The 16,233-nt window shown below is 42.2% G+C and overlaps 1 protein-coding gene across 14 annotated transcripts in view; it reads left to right on the forward strand.

Annotated features, from left to right (window-relative positions):
* Positions 1 to 16,233, forward strand: part of LOC143018520 (uncharacterized) — a 215,404-nt gene that overhangs the window by 22,925 nt on the left and 176,246 nt on the right. The window contains exon 1 of one of the 14 annotated variants that reach the window (XM_076173942.1): positions 15,379 to 15,488. The exons of the other annotated variants lie outside the window; for them this stretch is intronic. The gene's annotated coding sequence lies outside the window, so the exon portion shown is untranslated. Of the gene's footprint in view, positions 1 to 15,378; positions 15,489 to 16,233 lie in introns of those variants that run through there. 14 annotated transcript variants of the gene reach the window in all.

A 16,233-nucleotide genomic window follows, 5' to 3' on the forward strand; every position in this document is an offset into this window, starting at 1 on the left:
TTGGCATAGCTTGTTCCTTTCATTATGTCATTAACATAGATAAGAAACATAGTACAAGCACTGAACCTTGTGGAACTCCAGTTTTTACTGTTCTCCATTTTGACATCTTATCCTTTACTACTGTCCTTGTGTATCATTCCTTCAAAAAATCTTTCATCTATTCTTGGAGTTGCATCTCTGTCCTCCAACCTGCTCCCATTTCCACCCAAGTCAACTGTGTATTTATTTACTTAGTTGTATCTTACAGGAAAGGGAGCTATGCTTGTGGTGGCCCGTATTTGTATCTTTCAGTGTCTAGTTTGTTCTTAAATTTGTTGGTTTTTGCACACCCTATTGTTTTGTCCAGTGTGTGTGTATTTACCTAGTTGTATTATACGGGAAGGGAGCTGTGCTTGTGGTGACCCGTCTTCGTATCTTTCAGCATCAAGTTTTTTCTTAAAATCTTGAATAGTGTTTGCACACACTGTTTCTTTGTCTAATTTGTTCCAGGTATCTATCACTCTATGTGAGAAGCTACTCTTTTTCAGATCTCTTCTGTAATTATCTTTTTTGAATTTCTTTTCATGTCCTCTTGTTTTTCCATTGTCCTATTTCAATAAATCATTCTTATCCAAGATTTCCATTCCTTTCATAATTCTATAGATAGTTGGTCTCCTCTTTCCCTTCTTTGTTCCAGAGTTGGTAATTCTAATTTGGACAGTCTTTGTTCATATGTCATTTTGGAACGAGTTGGTGCCAGTTTCGTTGTTGCTCTTTGTATTCTTTCTAATTTCTTTATATTCTTTTTAGTACTGGGTGTCCATAGTGTTGCTGCATACTCAAGTTATGGTCTTATTAGTGTAGTTAGAATTTTTTTAATCCTTTCCTCATCCAAATAGATAAATGGCACTTTTATTGTGTGTGCTTGTTTATCATTTGAGATTAATCATTGGAGTATCACATAATCCAATAATATACTGGTTAACAGAAAATTCTCCAGCTCTTTCCCATATAGCTATTCATCTACATACAATCATTGAACTTATAATTTTTCAAGTTGAGATGGATTTTGGCAGGTAAAAATCCCAGAAATACTGTTGTGTGTTAATTTTCTGTTTGTGCATTAGAAAGATTGCCATGTTCATGGCATAGCCCCCCACTTTTTAACAAGTTTTTTTTCTTATGATGGGTTTCTTGTAACCAGACTCCATCGTAAGTCAAGGAGTGCTTGTAGTACATTTCTTTAGAGGAATTAAAGATAAGAGAAGTACAAAGTAAGCATAGATAGATGAATAGCATTTAAGTTTTGAGTTGGCTACTTCCCAAATAAAGGGTAAAATGCCCTTAGATAGACTTGTAATGGGTTTGTCATAACCAAACTCCATCCTAAGACGAGGAGTGCTTGTAGTTTATATCTTTTGGAAAAGTAAAGGTAAGAGAGGTACAAAGGAAGCATAAATAGGTGAATAGCATTTATAACTAAGAAATGTCACAACAAAGTTAATTAGGAGAGGTCACATAACATATGATAATGAAAGGTTACAAAACATATAATTAGAAAAGGTACCTATAACAAGCCATTTCATTAGGAAAGGTCAAATGGCAAAATTAACAAGAAACGTCACAATGCATATTTAATTTGAAAGATCACAAGGTATCAATGACTTAGGAATGGTCATAAAATATCAAAGGGACTGCCAGATACTTGCAAAATACATTGAGGAATGATAGATCTTGGCTTCTTGTTCACAATCACATTTCTATGTATGCATGTATTTACCTAGTTGTAGGTAAATACATGCATACATAGAAATGTGATTGTGAACAAGAAGCCAAGATCTATCATTCCTCAATGTATTTTGCAAGTATCTGGCAGTCCCTTTGATATTTTATGACCATGTATTTACCTAGTTGTATTTTGCGGGAAGGGGAGCTATGCTTGTGATGTCCCGCCATTGTATCTCGCAGTGTCTAGTTTGTTTTTAAACTCATGAATGGTTTTTGCGCATACTATTTCATTATCCAGTTTGTTCCAAGTGTCCAAAACTCTATGTGGAAAACTGTTTTTCTTCAGTTCTCTTCTATAGCTATGTTTTTTTATTTTCTTTCCATGTCCTCTTGTGTTTCTTTTGTCCCAGTTAAGTAAGTTCTCTCTATCAAGTATCTCGGTGCCTTTCATGATTCTGTAGATGGTCAATAGGTCACCTCTCTCTCTTCTTTGCTCCAGTGTCGGTAACTCCAGTTTAGCCAATCTCTCCTCGTATGATAGGTTTGCAAGTGCAGGTGCCATTTTTGTAGCTGGGTGTGTGTGTTTGTGTGTATGCATATGTATCTACATGTATATAATGTTTATGCATTTATACATTATGTATATAATGTTTTTATGTATATGTATGAGGAGCTAAGATGAGAGGGAGGGAAGGATGGTGGATGGGAGTGGAATGGGTTAGAGTGGGTACTTACATTTTGACTTGGCTACCTCCCTTGTAAGGGGGGAAAAAACTGTTGGTGTATAGGTGTACTGTGTGTGTGTGTGTATATATATATACACAGTACTACCTCTCATTAATGGACACTAATTAGCTGTGTTTTCAGTGTTTTTGGTGCTGTTGTTTAGTGCTGTGCAATCACTATGCCACCTAAAAACCACTCCAAATCAATGGATTATTCACATCAACGGACACCGTTACCCCCCTATTAGTCTGTTAACCTCTTCACTCCGGGGCACATCGCACGTCTGGACGTGTGATGTTGCGTCATAATAATCGCATTATAAAAAATAAAGTCAGTCCTCAATTGTTCGTTCTCTTTCACCCGTGAATTTTGATAACCATAGAAAATATGATGAAGCCAGTTTAGAGAGAATGGAGGTTACGTAGGTACGACTACAATAGATATAATCAAGATGCCGACGTCGGCATCATCGCGTACCCACTTGCTCCTCATGCCGCCTACATAGGCGTCACTGTATGGAAGTGGTTAATGAGAGGTAGTACTGTATATATATTGATTCATTCTTGGAAAGTGTCTGAATAGACGAAAACGTTCAGATCCAAGTGTCTTATTTCCCAAGTGGTCTTCTGGGAATTCTTACATTCACGCATTTTAGTGATTTGTTGTAATCAAGCTCTTCTTGGCAAAGATCTAAGTTTGTCTTTAACCTCTTTGATATGAGCCAAATTCTCATGCGCAGCATTGGGTGCCTGATGTACAATGATTTGGTGATGCATCACAATACTTGTGTTATAGAAAATAAAGTCAATACTGTATTGTTCTCTTTCACTCAGAGTAATAATAAACACTGAGGACATATCAAGGCAGTTCACAGAATTCAGGGGTCACTTAGCTACAATTACAAAATAAATATAATCAAAATGCTGATGCCAGCATCCTCATATACCCACTTGCACCTCATGATGTCAATGTAGGCATTATTGTATAGAAGAGGTTAAGGAGTTTGGGGAGTTGATGTTTCACACATCCATTTATGCATTATAAAGACTGTTGAAATGAGGAGCTGTATATGCTTTATATGTTATAGGTTATGTGGATAAGGTCACTGGGGAAGGAAACTCAGTGTGGTGATTTAGTGTCTGCAATTAATTTTATTTATTTATTTGATTTTGCATCTTGGCATCCAGGAGGTGCTAAGATAAGAGGGAGGGTGGAGGAGTGTGGAGTGTATTCAGGGATGGAATGGGTGGGAATGATTTTATGCCTTTTCCTTTTTGGCTAACTCCCTTGTAAGGGGAAGCCTTGGTATATGTATGTATGTATGATTTATTTTATTTATTTATTTATTTTTTTATTTTTTTATTTTTTTTTTTTTCTATTTATTTATTTATTCATTTATTTATTTTATTTTATTTTATTTATTTGTTTATTTTTCTTCCCTGTGCTTTGTTGGTTAACATTGGGATGTTTTTCTTGTAAGTGCTTCTGCTATAAATGAATTCCTTTTGTCTTGTTGATGGTGTCAGATTGTTGTAGCTTTAACTATATTTTGCTGAGTGGTGTCATTTTTGTGTATAGAGTTCACATTTTCGAGATGCATTGTAACTCTTCTTTAAAGTGTTTGCGTTGTTGGTCCAATGTATTTTATGTAATCTGGAAGTTCAGTCTCCTTTCTTTCATATGAATTTATAAATTATATTGGATTGATGTAAGGGATGTGGCTGAGGTGCATGAAGATGTTCTTCATTTTTTTCTTTTTGTAGAAAATTGTTAGTGTGGTACTGTTTTCTGGTTTGGTGCATATTATACTTTTTATGGTTTCCATTAATATTCTTTCATCATATTTATTGGCTGTGGATATTTGGTTACAGTAGAAGAGTTTGTGTATTATTTGGTTGGGTTTTGTCCTGTTTTTCCATTAACCTATTGATGATTTGGTTGAGCTGTTGGTCAATCAGGATTCTTGTAGCCATTGTTCATAAAGAGTTTGTTTGATGTGATTAGTTTCTAGATGGAATGTGTTCCAGTCTGAGGCTGTTTTGTATACACAATGGAGAAAGGCTTGGATTTCTTCAGTTTTATATCAGTTGGGGCATTTGCTTGATGTCTGTAGGTTTCCTGTAGGTTAATGTGTTGTAATTTCCTGCATTCCTATCTATCATAACATCAAGGAAAGACATTTTGTTATTTATGTTGTTTTCATCAGTGAATGTGAAAAGCGAAGAAGATTCAGAGGTATCTTTCAAGTTCAGTAGTTTGGAGGATTCTTTAACTATCATGTAAATATCTACATAGTGGCAGTAAGTGTTAGTGCTTAACCTCTTCAATAAAAGTCAAATTCTCGTGGGCAGCATCAGCTGTCTGATGTATGATGATTCGATGATGCATCACAGTACTCGCGTTATGAAATATAAAGTTACAGCTATATTACTTGTTATCTTTCACTCTGAATACTAATAACTACAGAAAATATGATCAGGTCAGTTCACAGAATATGGGGATCACTCATCTCCAACTACAAAATAAATATAATCAAGACACCAATCATCATCAGATGCCTACTTGCACCCCATGATGCCTACGTAGGTGTCATTGTATGGAAGGGGTTAAGGAGGGATTTTGGATGACTTTGTTGCGCAACTGAGGTCATGCTTACTCCATCGATCTGATAGTATAGCAATTCATCATTGTTTTTAAAGGGGGCTTGAGTTGTGCAGATATGGAAAAGTTTTTTTATAGGGTTTGATGTGGGATGCTAAGGGTGGGATTCCATTGTTTTTGTAAACATTGTTGCATATGATTTGGATGGTTTCTTGGGCACATGGGTGAATAGACTGGTCACATTGAGAGAAGCAATGAATCCTTGTTGATGGGTGGATTGAAGAGTTTGGAGAAATTTGTCAGTGGAGCTGATTGCATATTTGGAAGGCATATATTTTGAAATGAATGTATTCAGTTTCTTGGCAGTGTAACTTGGGATATGATAGTGTGAAGGGCGTATCCTGTCTTGTATGTTTTGACATTACCAGAGGAGTGATGTCTTGTGATTGGTGTGAGGCAGAAGTCTGATTTTACTGCATTGGTTGGGGCTATATGCTTATTGATTTCAACCTTTAACTATTCACTGGGGTTATCATTAATCCACTTGAATTTGATGGTATCACTGAGTATATCAGTCTCTGTTAAGGACTATGAATACTTTGGGCTGAGTTTGGTGTTGAGTTTGGTTGCTACTTCAAGTAATTGCTTTTAGTATTGCCTCTCATTTTGGTGGCTTTATATATTATATAGTGTGTGTATTTACCTAATGATAGTGTACAGGAAAGGAGCAATGCATATTGGGTATTGTCTTTTACTCTTCAATTTTATCATATCTAGTGTCAAATTCATGCACTATTCCAACGTAACCTATATTCTTGGTTTCCAATTATCAGAATTGGATGTGAATTCATGTATTGTTTGAGCTTGGGTTATGTGTGTAGCTCTATGGGAGAATGATCCAAGCATCATGGACTGTCAGACGCTGATTTTGTGCTCAGCCAGCTGACCTGGGCTTCCTGCACCATAAAGTGGGAGTTGGATTCATCTTCCTTGACCATAGTAACTTGGAGGGAGATAAATCTAACTCCCAGGAAGCACAGGTCAGTTGGTTGAGCATGAAATCAGGGTCTTGCAGCCCATAGCACTTGGATCACTCTCATATCACCCTCTAAGCTATTCAAAGTATTTATGCATCTATATAGAAAACTGTATTTCTTCACGTAGAGATTGACCATGGTCTTGGGTCACATGTTGGACTCGTGATTGACCCACTGCCCTGGGTCAAGAAGCAATGCAGCAAGACACAAAGGATTAGAAATATTCATTATTTTGGCCTGAGCAGAGGCCTCTTTAAAGACTTCACCACCCACTATTAGCTTCATTATTTCTTCCCAGTCTCGATTTACCATCAATGAAACTGTAAAAGATTTTGTTCATCTCTGTATATATCTAGGACACCCTATTCAAAGTTCCTTTCCTCCTTCCTCTGGAATCTTATAGCCATTTCTAGCTTGTTTGTGTGCATCTTGTTTTATACTTCTTCTCTTTCTTCATTTTCTCAGCAAGAAGTGGCTACAAGATTCCACAGGAAGGAGGAAAGGAATTTTGAATGGGATGTTGTAGATAAATGCAGAGATTAACAAAAAATGTCATAGTTTTTTATCAATGGTAAATTGAGACCAGGAAGAAATCATGAAGCTAATTGGTAAGGTTTAGAAGATATAAATGGAGAAGTGAGGGAAGTGCTTAATCTTTTGGAAAGGAAAAAGCTTCAGAGCCTGATGGGATCTCAAACTGGATGCTTAATGAATGTGAAGAACAACTGGTAGACAAGTTTCACAGTGTTTTTGTACATTCATTAAAAGAAGGAATAGTGCTGCATAATTGGGAAAAGGGCTGATTTGGTACCAATTCACAAATATGTAAGTATAGGCCAGTATCATTGACCATCTTAATAGTGAAATTATGTGAAAGGAATGTGAAAGAATAATGGATTAAATATCTTCAAGAAATGAACATTCTGACACATCTAGAAGGTTATGTGTGAAACCTGTCTTTTATGCGAGTGATCGATGCTGCATGAGAGGGTTGGGTGGATTGTGTGTACTTTGATCTAGAGAAGGTTTTTGATAAAGTATCTTTTGATCAAGTGTGGAAATTTGAGCATGTTGGAGGACTAAGAAGCAAACTACTTGAATGAATGAAAGATATATTGAAGGGAAGTTAAATGAGGACAGTAAAGTATAAGATGAGCAGACACCAGTAGAGCTCCACAGGATTCAGTGCTAGCACCTATAATGTTTCATGTCTATGTCATTGACATGATGGAAAGTACAATAACCTATGCCAGTATATGCACAGACATTGCAAAAATCATAAGAGTGAAAACAAGGTCTGTAGGCCATTCCAAAAAGAACTGACTCTTTTTGCATGGAGCCAAGAGTGGGAAATGAATTATAATACCAAAATAAAATGCAAAGTACTGGAAATGACTAAAGCTGCAAAAGACTCTTTAAACAATTCAATGGGAAATGAATCCATTACAAAATCAAAAGAGGAGAAAGATTTGGGGGTATTGATAAAAGACAACCATCCTACAGACACATCAGCAGTATTTGTGGGAAAGGTACAGGAACTGGTTAAGAAGATTAAAGTGGTATTTCACTATATGGATGAAGAGATGATGAAAGAACTCAGCTCAACCCTGATCCGTCCAAGACTGGATTGTGCATTAGTGTTACTGATCTCCACACAGACCAAGAGAATACCAAGAGATTAGGAAGAAAAACAATCAGAATGGCTCCCAGCCTGGCATATAAACCATATGACATACCATATTGGGTCTGCCAACATTGAAAGACAAGGAAAAAGGTGATATAATTACAGTATTTAGGTGGGTAAAGGGGACAGACCACATTGACTAAAGAGATCTCTTGATGAGGATAGGAGGGCTGTAAGAGGTTATGAGAACAAATCAGGAATGACTACACGTCTAAAGGATGTGAAGAAAATTCTTCATATAGATGCAAAAGTCGATCTGTTGCTCCTGGTCTCTCTTGCAGAAGACCTTCTGCTGTCAGGAAACCAGCAGCAGTCCCCAGCCAGATTCTAAAATCAATTGAGGAAGAGATGGTGTGTTGTTGTTGTGAGGGGAATTTTAGTGTGGGGCATTGTAGTAAGAGGTGGTCTGTGCCTTCTGTGTGGTAGTTGCATCTGAGGTAGTTTTAATTTGTGGCTTGGCCTTTTCTTTGTTGGTACCATCTTAATGCTGGTACAGTCTCTCTATCACTATCTACCTATCTCTTTCTCCCATATCTCTCTCTCTCTCTCTCTCACTTCCTCTCTCCCTCACTTCTTCTCCCCCTTCCCCCCTCTCCCTCTCCCTCTCCCTCTCCCCTTGTCCCCTCTTGCTTTCTCAACCTCTCCCTTGCTATCTCCCCTTTCCTCTCTCACTCTCTCCTGTCTCTACCCACTCCTCCCATCTCTCCTTTCTCCCACCAATTCCTCCATGCTTTCCCTCCTCTCTTCCTCCCCTGTCCCTCTCTCTCTAACTTCTCTTTCTTTTTTCTCCTGTCTCCTCTCTCCTCTCTTCTCTCACTCCCCTCTCCTCTCTCTCCTGCATCTCCTCTCTCTCCTGCCTCTCCTCTCCCCTCTCTCTCCTCCCCCATTCCTTGTCTCTTTCCTCTTCTTCTCTCTCCTCTTCCCTCACTATCCTCCTCTCTCTCCCTTCTCTCTCACTTTCTCTCCTCTGGCTTCTCTCTTGTCTCACTTCTCTCTCCTCTCTCACTTCTCTCTCCTCCCTTCTCTCATCTCCTTCCTCTCTCCTCTCCTTCCTCTCTCCCCTCCTCTCTCCCCCATCTCCAAACCTCCTTTTCTCTTTCTTCTCCTCTCTCCCCTCTCATTTCTCTCTCCCCTTTCCTTTTCTCTTTCCCCTTTCCTTTTCTCTCTCCCCTCTCCTTTTCTCTCCCCCATCTCCTTGGTCTAGACCCTCTCCTTCCCTCTCTTCCCCCTCTTCTCTCCCTACCTCTCTCTCCCCCTCTCCTTTTCTCTCCCCTCATCTTCTCTCTCTTTATCTTCTCTCACTCTCTCTTGATCTTTTCTCTCTTTATCCTCTCTATTCTCTCTTCCTCCCTCCCTCCCTCCTTTCTCTTTATCTTTTTATTGTCTCTCCCTTTCTCTCTTTATCTCCTCTCTCTCTCCCTCCCTCCCTCCCTCCCTCCCTCCCTCCCTCCCCCCCTCCCCTCTCTCTCTCTCTCTCCCCCCTCTCTCTCTCTCTCTCTCTCTCTCTCTCTCTCTCTCTCTCTCTCTCTCTCTCTCTCTCTCTCTCTCTCTCTCTCTCTCTCTCTCTCTCTCTCTCTCTCTCTCTCTCTCTCTCTCTCTATCCCTCTCCCTCTCTCTCTCTCCCTCTCTCTCTCTCTCCCTTCCCCTCCCCTCCAACTCTTCCTCTCTCCCCACTCTCTTACCACTTTTACTACTCCTACCTCTTTCCCTTGCATATCTCCTCTCGCTCTTCCTCCTTCCTCTCCTCTTCCCCCTCATAAGTCTCCTTTCTCCCCTCCAATCCCCTCTTTCCCCTCCACTCCCCTCTTTCCCCTCCCCTCCACTCCCCACTCACCCCTCCACTCCCCACTCACCCCTCCACTCCCCACTCACCCCTCCACTCCCCTCTCACCCCTCCACTCCCCTCTCACCCCTCCACACCCCTCTCTCCCCTTCATACCCCTCTCTCCCCTTCACACCCCTTTCTCCCTTCCACTTGCCTCACTCCTCCCCCACTCTCTCCCCTCACTCCTTTCTCCCCCACTCACCTCACTCCTCCTCTTCCTCCTGTTTATCCCCCTTTCTCCTCTCTCCCACTTTTCTTTTTTGCCTCTACCCTCTCTCCCCTTTCTCCCTCTATGTCCTCCCCTCCCCCTCTCATCCTATCTTCCCCTCTCATCCCACCTCCCCTTTCCTTTCCCTTCCCATCTCTTCCCTTCCCATGTCCTTTCCCTTCCCATCTCTTCCCTTCCCGTGTCCTTTCCCTTCTCCTCTCCTCTCCTCTCCTCCCACTCTCCTCACCTCCCCTCCCACTCTCCTCACCTCCCATCTCATCCCCTCCCCTAACTACCCCTCCCTTCACCCTCCCCTTCCTTCTCACCTCCCCACTTCTTCCCCATCCCTTCTTCCTCTCCCCTCTTCTTCCCCCTCCCCTCTCCTTCCCCCTCCTCACTCCTTCCCCCTCCCCATTCCTCTCTCCCCTCCCCATTCCTCTCTCCCCTCTTTTCCCCCTCCCCTCACCTCTCATCCCACTACCCTTCCCTCTCCTTCCCCCTTCCCTCTCCCCTTTCCTTCCCCCTCCCCTTTCCTTCCCCCTCCCCTTTCCTTCCCCCTCCCCTTTCCTTCCCCCTCCCCTTTCCTTCCCCTCCCCTCTCCTTCCCCTCCCCTCTCTTTCCCCCCCTCTCCTTCCCCCCCTCTCCTTCCCCCCCTCTCCTTCCCCCTCCCCTCTCCTTCCTCCTCCCCTCTCCTTCTCCCTCCCCCTCTGCACATCCCCTCTCCCCCTCCCTATTTCTTCTCTCTCCTCTTTCTGTCTCTCACACACACTCACACATGCTCATGTCTGTACCCCTCTCTCTTGCTCTCTCATTCACTCTCACTCTACTCTTCCCTCCTTCCTTTCTCACTTTTATCTATTCTTTTTCTCTTTTCCTCCATCATTCCCTCCTCTTTTCATCCTCTTTACCTTTTCTTTTCCTCCTTATTTGCCAAATTTTCTCTCCACTTTCCCTCCTGCCATTCCATCTGTACTTTTATTACCCTCATTTCTTCTACTGCTCCTTCCTCTCTTTCCCTCTCTTGTTTTAATTTTCTCATTCCCTTCAGTCTTTCCCTCTTGTCCTTCCTTCCTTTTATTTCCTCCTTTGTTTCCCTCCTCCAGCTCAGTCCACTGCAAACCGTGACCTTTTAACTTTGTGGGGGAGGGATGGGCTAGGTGACCTTTGCTTAGTCCCAGTCTAGAGTGGACAACCCTCAAGAAAGTTGTACTTAGCTCTTTCCACATTCCCCCATTTCTGATTGTCTTGCACCTTTGTCCTTTTTCCTCCATTATCATTTTTACACCTGGATCCATTTTTTGTGCTTTTCATATTGATTTTTTTACACCTAGATCCATTATTTATTGTGCTTTTCATATTGATTTTTAGTTGTCTATCCTTATAAGGGAGGTAGCCAGTCATGGAATACACCTATCCCACCCATTCCACTCCTATCCATCACCCATACGTTTCCCTCTCCTCTTATCTCCTTGTGGATAAAGTGTCATCCTTTTCTTCATCCCATCTCTCTGCTTGCTCTTCCTCACCCCCTCTCCACCTCTCTCTCGCCACCCCGTCTCTCCCTCCCCTCACCCCCTCTCCTCTCCCTCCCCTCTTCTCTCTGCCCTCTCTCATCTCTTTAACCTTTCCTTTATCCCCTCTCCTTTTCCTCTCTCTTCTCTCCTCTTTCTTCCCTCTCCTCTCTTTCCTCTCTTTCTCACACTTCCCTCTCCTTCTCTTAATTCCCTCTCCTTCTCTCAATTCCCTCTCATCTCTCCCCCTCTCCTTCTCTCTCTTCCTCTCCTCACACTTTCCACTTCTCTCTCCCCCTCCTCTCTCTACCTTCTGCTTTTCTCTAACTCCTCACTTCTCTCGCCCCTCTCCTCTCTCTCCCCTCTCTCCCCTCTCTCCCCTCTCCTCCCTCTCCTTTCTCTCCCCTCTCCTCTCTCTCCCCTCTCCTCTCTCTCCCCTCTCCTCTCTCTCCCCTCTCCTCTCTCTCCCTTCTCTCTCCCCTTTCCTCTCTCTCCCCTTTCCTCTTTCTCCCCTCTCTCCCCTATCCTTCTCTCCCTTCCCTCTCATCTTCGCTCCCTTCTGCTTCTCTCTTTTCCCTCTCCTTCTTACACTTCCTTCTCTCCCTCTCCTTCTCCTCTCTCCTCTCCTTCTCCTCTTTCCTCTCCTCTCTCTCCCTTCTCCTCTCTCTCCCCCTCCCCTTTTCTCTCCCCCTCTCCTTTTCTCTCCCCCTCTCCTTTTCTCTCCCCTCTCCTTTTCTCTCCCCCTCTCCTTTTCTCTCTCCCCTCTCCTTTTCTCTCCCCCCTCTCCTTTTCTCTCCCCCCTCTCCTCTCTCCCTCCTCTCCTCTCTCCCTCCTCTCCTCTCTCCTCACACTACCATTTGCTCCTCTCTCCCCCTCCTTTTTCTCCCTTCTGCTTTTCTGTAACCCCTCTCCTCCCTCTCCCCTTTCCTCCCTCCCCTCTCCTCTCTTCCCCTCTCCTCTCTTTCCCTCTCCTCCTCTCCCCTCTCCTCCTATCTTCTCTTTCCCCTCTCCTCCTCTCTCTTCTCTCTCTTTACACTCCCTTGTCTCCACCCTCTCCTCTCTCCTCTCCTTCTCTCTCTCCTTCTCTCTCCTCTCTCCCTCCTTTTCTCTCTCCCTTCTTTTTGTTAACCCCTCTCCTTCTCCCTCTCCTCACCTTCTCTCTCCCCTCACCTTCTCTCTCTCTCCCCTCTCCTTCTGTCTCTGCACACCTTTTCTTGATCCTCTCTCTCCTCTCCTTCTCTTAACCCTTTCCTTTTTCTTCTGTCCACTGCCTGGTTCAGAAGCAATGCAGCAAGACACAGGACACAGCAGGGCTAGTAGCTTCATTTACATAGTGATTCTCCCTCCTTGTCCTCTCATACAAAAATAGAGAAGTTAAGGACATATCCCTTCAGGCTGCATCAGTATATAGTCCATGCACAACCATTCACACCTATCTCCTGCCTTCTCCCATCCCTGATCAACAGACATTCCCCTTTTGCTCAAAGCCCCTTTCACTCCCATCCATCCATCTTGTTTTCAGTCTTCACTTCAGTTTCACTGCATCCACCTCTGTTTTCCACACTCCTTTTGATTATTTTTCCTCTCTCATTCTCTCCATGTGCCAAAACCACCCCAATAATCTTTCATCAGCCCCATCAACTAACTCCCTCTCCACTCTCGCTCTCCTCCTTACTTCCTCATCTCTCACGCTATCCATCCTTGTAACCCCTACCCTTCTCAGACACTTCATCTCAAACAAGTTTAAATTTCTTCTTTTTGCTTCTCATAGATTCCAAGTCTGCCCCATTTGGCATCATTGGCACAATCACCCCTTTATATAACATCTTTGTATCCATTCCAAGATATCTATTTCTCATGACTTTTTCATTCCCCCAAGATATCTACTTGCTTCCCTCACTCTACAGATTACCACCATCCCCACTTTTCCATTTCCTTATATATGTGACTCAAAATACTTAGAAATGTCCACATCCTGTAACCTCTCCTCTAAGACTTACCTCCGACTTATTGCCACCCTCTCCCCTTCAACATCTCATCACCTTGGTTTTATCCACTTTTACTTTCAACATCCTATCGCAAACTGCCTTAGCCCTTCCTCTTGCCCTACCACAAGCAGTGTCATCAGCAAACAACTGTCTCATCTCTCACTTCCCTTTACTCTGTCTAGCCATCTATCCCATGCCCAGTCACTCTTTCATTTCCCTTCTGTACCACCCCATCCATGTACACCAGCCACGGGGACATAATGCAGCCCTGATCCTGCCCCACTTTCACTTCAAACCATTCATTCTCACCATCCCCAATCCTAACACAAGTTCTTCTACTCATTTAAAAACTTTTGTCCCATATATCTTCAATATCCCCATCATTAGCCTTCTCCAAACTAATAAAGGCCCAAAAAACATCCTTATCTTTTCCCAAAAACTTCTTGTAAATGTGCCTTACCGCAAAAATTTGACCCATGCACCCTTTTCTAAACCCACATTGCTCTTTACCAGTTATTTCCTTGGTTCTTCTCCTAATCCTCTCATTTAACACCCTCTCACATACCTTTCTAACTATGCACAACAAACTGATCCCTATAAAATAACTACATTCACATGTGTCCACTTTTCCTTTACACAACAGGACTATAGGCACACTCCTCCAATCCCTTCGGGACAGTACTTTCCCTTAGGCACACATTAAACAACCTCATTAGTCTGTCCACTACAACCATTCCTCCCATTTTCAGACACTCCACATGACACTTCTCCAACCCAAGTACCTTACCAGCTTTCATAATTTTCAAAGCTCCTTGTTGCTCATCTTTATCTACATCCCTACCTATAATTTTTTCCCATCAGTCATTTTCTTAGCTCTACCACTGCCACAATCAATCAATTCCTAACCTCCTCCACATTCTAACTGAAAAACACTACCCATTCTCCCTTAATTGCCTTTACTTCCATCAACATATGTCCATCTGCACCATTTACCTTTTCCTCTTTGCGTGACTCAGCCCCCACCCCCCCACTCAGTTCACCTCCTTCCAAAACACCTTTTTATTCTTAAAATTTTCTGTCATGCTCCCACCCCATTTAACATCTACTTCTTCTTGCCTCCCTTACCTTATGTTTTGCTTCACCCTCATCAATGGGAGTTAGTATCTCTGAAAATGACATCTGCATACAGTGTACTGTCCCATTGTTCCAGTTTCAAAGTCCTCTGGCATAAATATTGTGAAACCTGTGGCAAAGAGTTTAAGAGATATGTTAGCTACAGTAGCTACTCAAGGTCCTCTGTGACTAAAATACTTTTTCATCAATTAGCCAAATGGCTAAGATTATTTTAGGGCCAGTGCTAACCTTGGATGTAGTGTGTCTGTAATCATGTCTGATTCATCTTGTAGCTTTATTTTGTGTATTCTCTAATTTGTACATGTCATTGTTAGTGTGTGGCGCCTAGATGGTGTCACAATAATCTGTGGCCAAAAGAGTGTCTTAAAAGTAAGAACTTTGATGTATGCTTTGACTGCCACTCCTCTTGGGGGGGAATCCTTTTGGTATATATATATATATTGTATAAAGGAAAGGAACTACATTTATTAGGCTATTTATTCATCAGTTAAACTTAATTTTAAATTCATGTATGATTTTAATTGTATAATGTCCTCGTTTATGCTGTGACATGAGGTGACATGTTTATGATGTTCATTTCCTTAAAAGGATTGGACAAAGCTGACATATCTTAGTTTGGGAAAAGAGGGTGTTATGAGGTCATGGGAACAAAGTGAAGATCAAATACTGGAGGATGTCAAAGCATCAACTGGAATAACCTAGCCAAAGGTAAAACCATAAATGAATTTAGAATATTAGATGGAGAAAAAGATATGTGGCCCTATAAGTGGTCCTCCTTTCGTGCTTGCTTCAATTAAATGTCTGTTTATTTATTAATATACCAAGGGCTTTTCCTCCCTTACAAGGGAGGTAGCCAAAACAAAAGGCAAGAAATCACTCTCACCCATTTCACTATCACCCATTCCACTCCCATCCATTCCTCTCTCATCTGTAACCCTTTCCTTCCTCTCATTTTAGGTTCTCATGGATGACAAGTCATCCCTGTATCCTGCCCACTGCTTTGGGTCAGAAGCAATATAGGGAGACACATAGGAAGACGCAGTACATCCACAGCAAGGCCACTTCACGTAATCAGTGACTCCCCCTCTCCATCCCCTCATGCAGAAAAAAAAAAAAATTGGGAGAAATCCCTTTGGACTATCAAAACATCATCCATACACAACCACTCCCTGTCCCATTGCCACCCTTCCTTGCATCACAGTATCATATATACACAGCCATTCTCCACTCACTTCCTGTCTCGTGCCTTATCCCTTGCTCATTGCCCCTTTCACCCCATCCATCCATCTCATCCTTGGTCGTTTCCTCAAGTTCACTTCCTCCAGCTCTGCCTACCACACCTCTTTTACCAATCTTTCTTCACTCATTCTTTCCATATGTCCAAACCATTCTAATTCTCTCTCTCTCTCTCTCTCTCTCTCTCTCTCTCTCTCTCTCTCTCTCTCTCTCTCTCTCTCTCTCTCTCTCTCTCTCTCTCTCTCTCTCTCTCTCTCTCTCTCTCTCTCTCTCTCTCTCTCTCTCTCTCTCTCTCTCTCTCATATATATGTTGACAGATCCAGTCTTAATTCAATTGGTTGTAGTTCTTTTTCAGTAAATACAGTTGAAGTAGATACATCTTTCATATTCTCTTGTCCCACCATTCTGCTTTCCTTGACAGATATCTACTGCCCCACCACCCCATTGACTCTCCCATTTTACCTCCATGTATCCTTGTTGGTGTTATCTAAATGCATTTGTCTGTTTTTTTTATTTCTTTAGTTACGTCCTATTGGGCTTTGGTGCTGTACAGTCCCCCTTCCTCCTTTTCTCTGT

This window comes from Oratosquilla oratoria, chromosome 35, assembly GCF_046742065.1.
Source record: "Oratosquilla oratoria isolate Oo_2021 chromosome 35, ASM4674206v1, whole genome shotgun sequence".
NCBI classification, from domain to species: Eukaryota; Metazoa; Arthropoda; class Malacostraca; order Stomatopoda; family Squillidae; genus Oratosquilla; species Oratosquilla oratoria.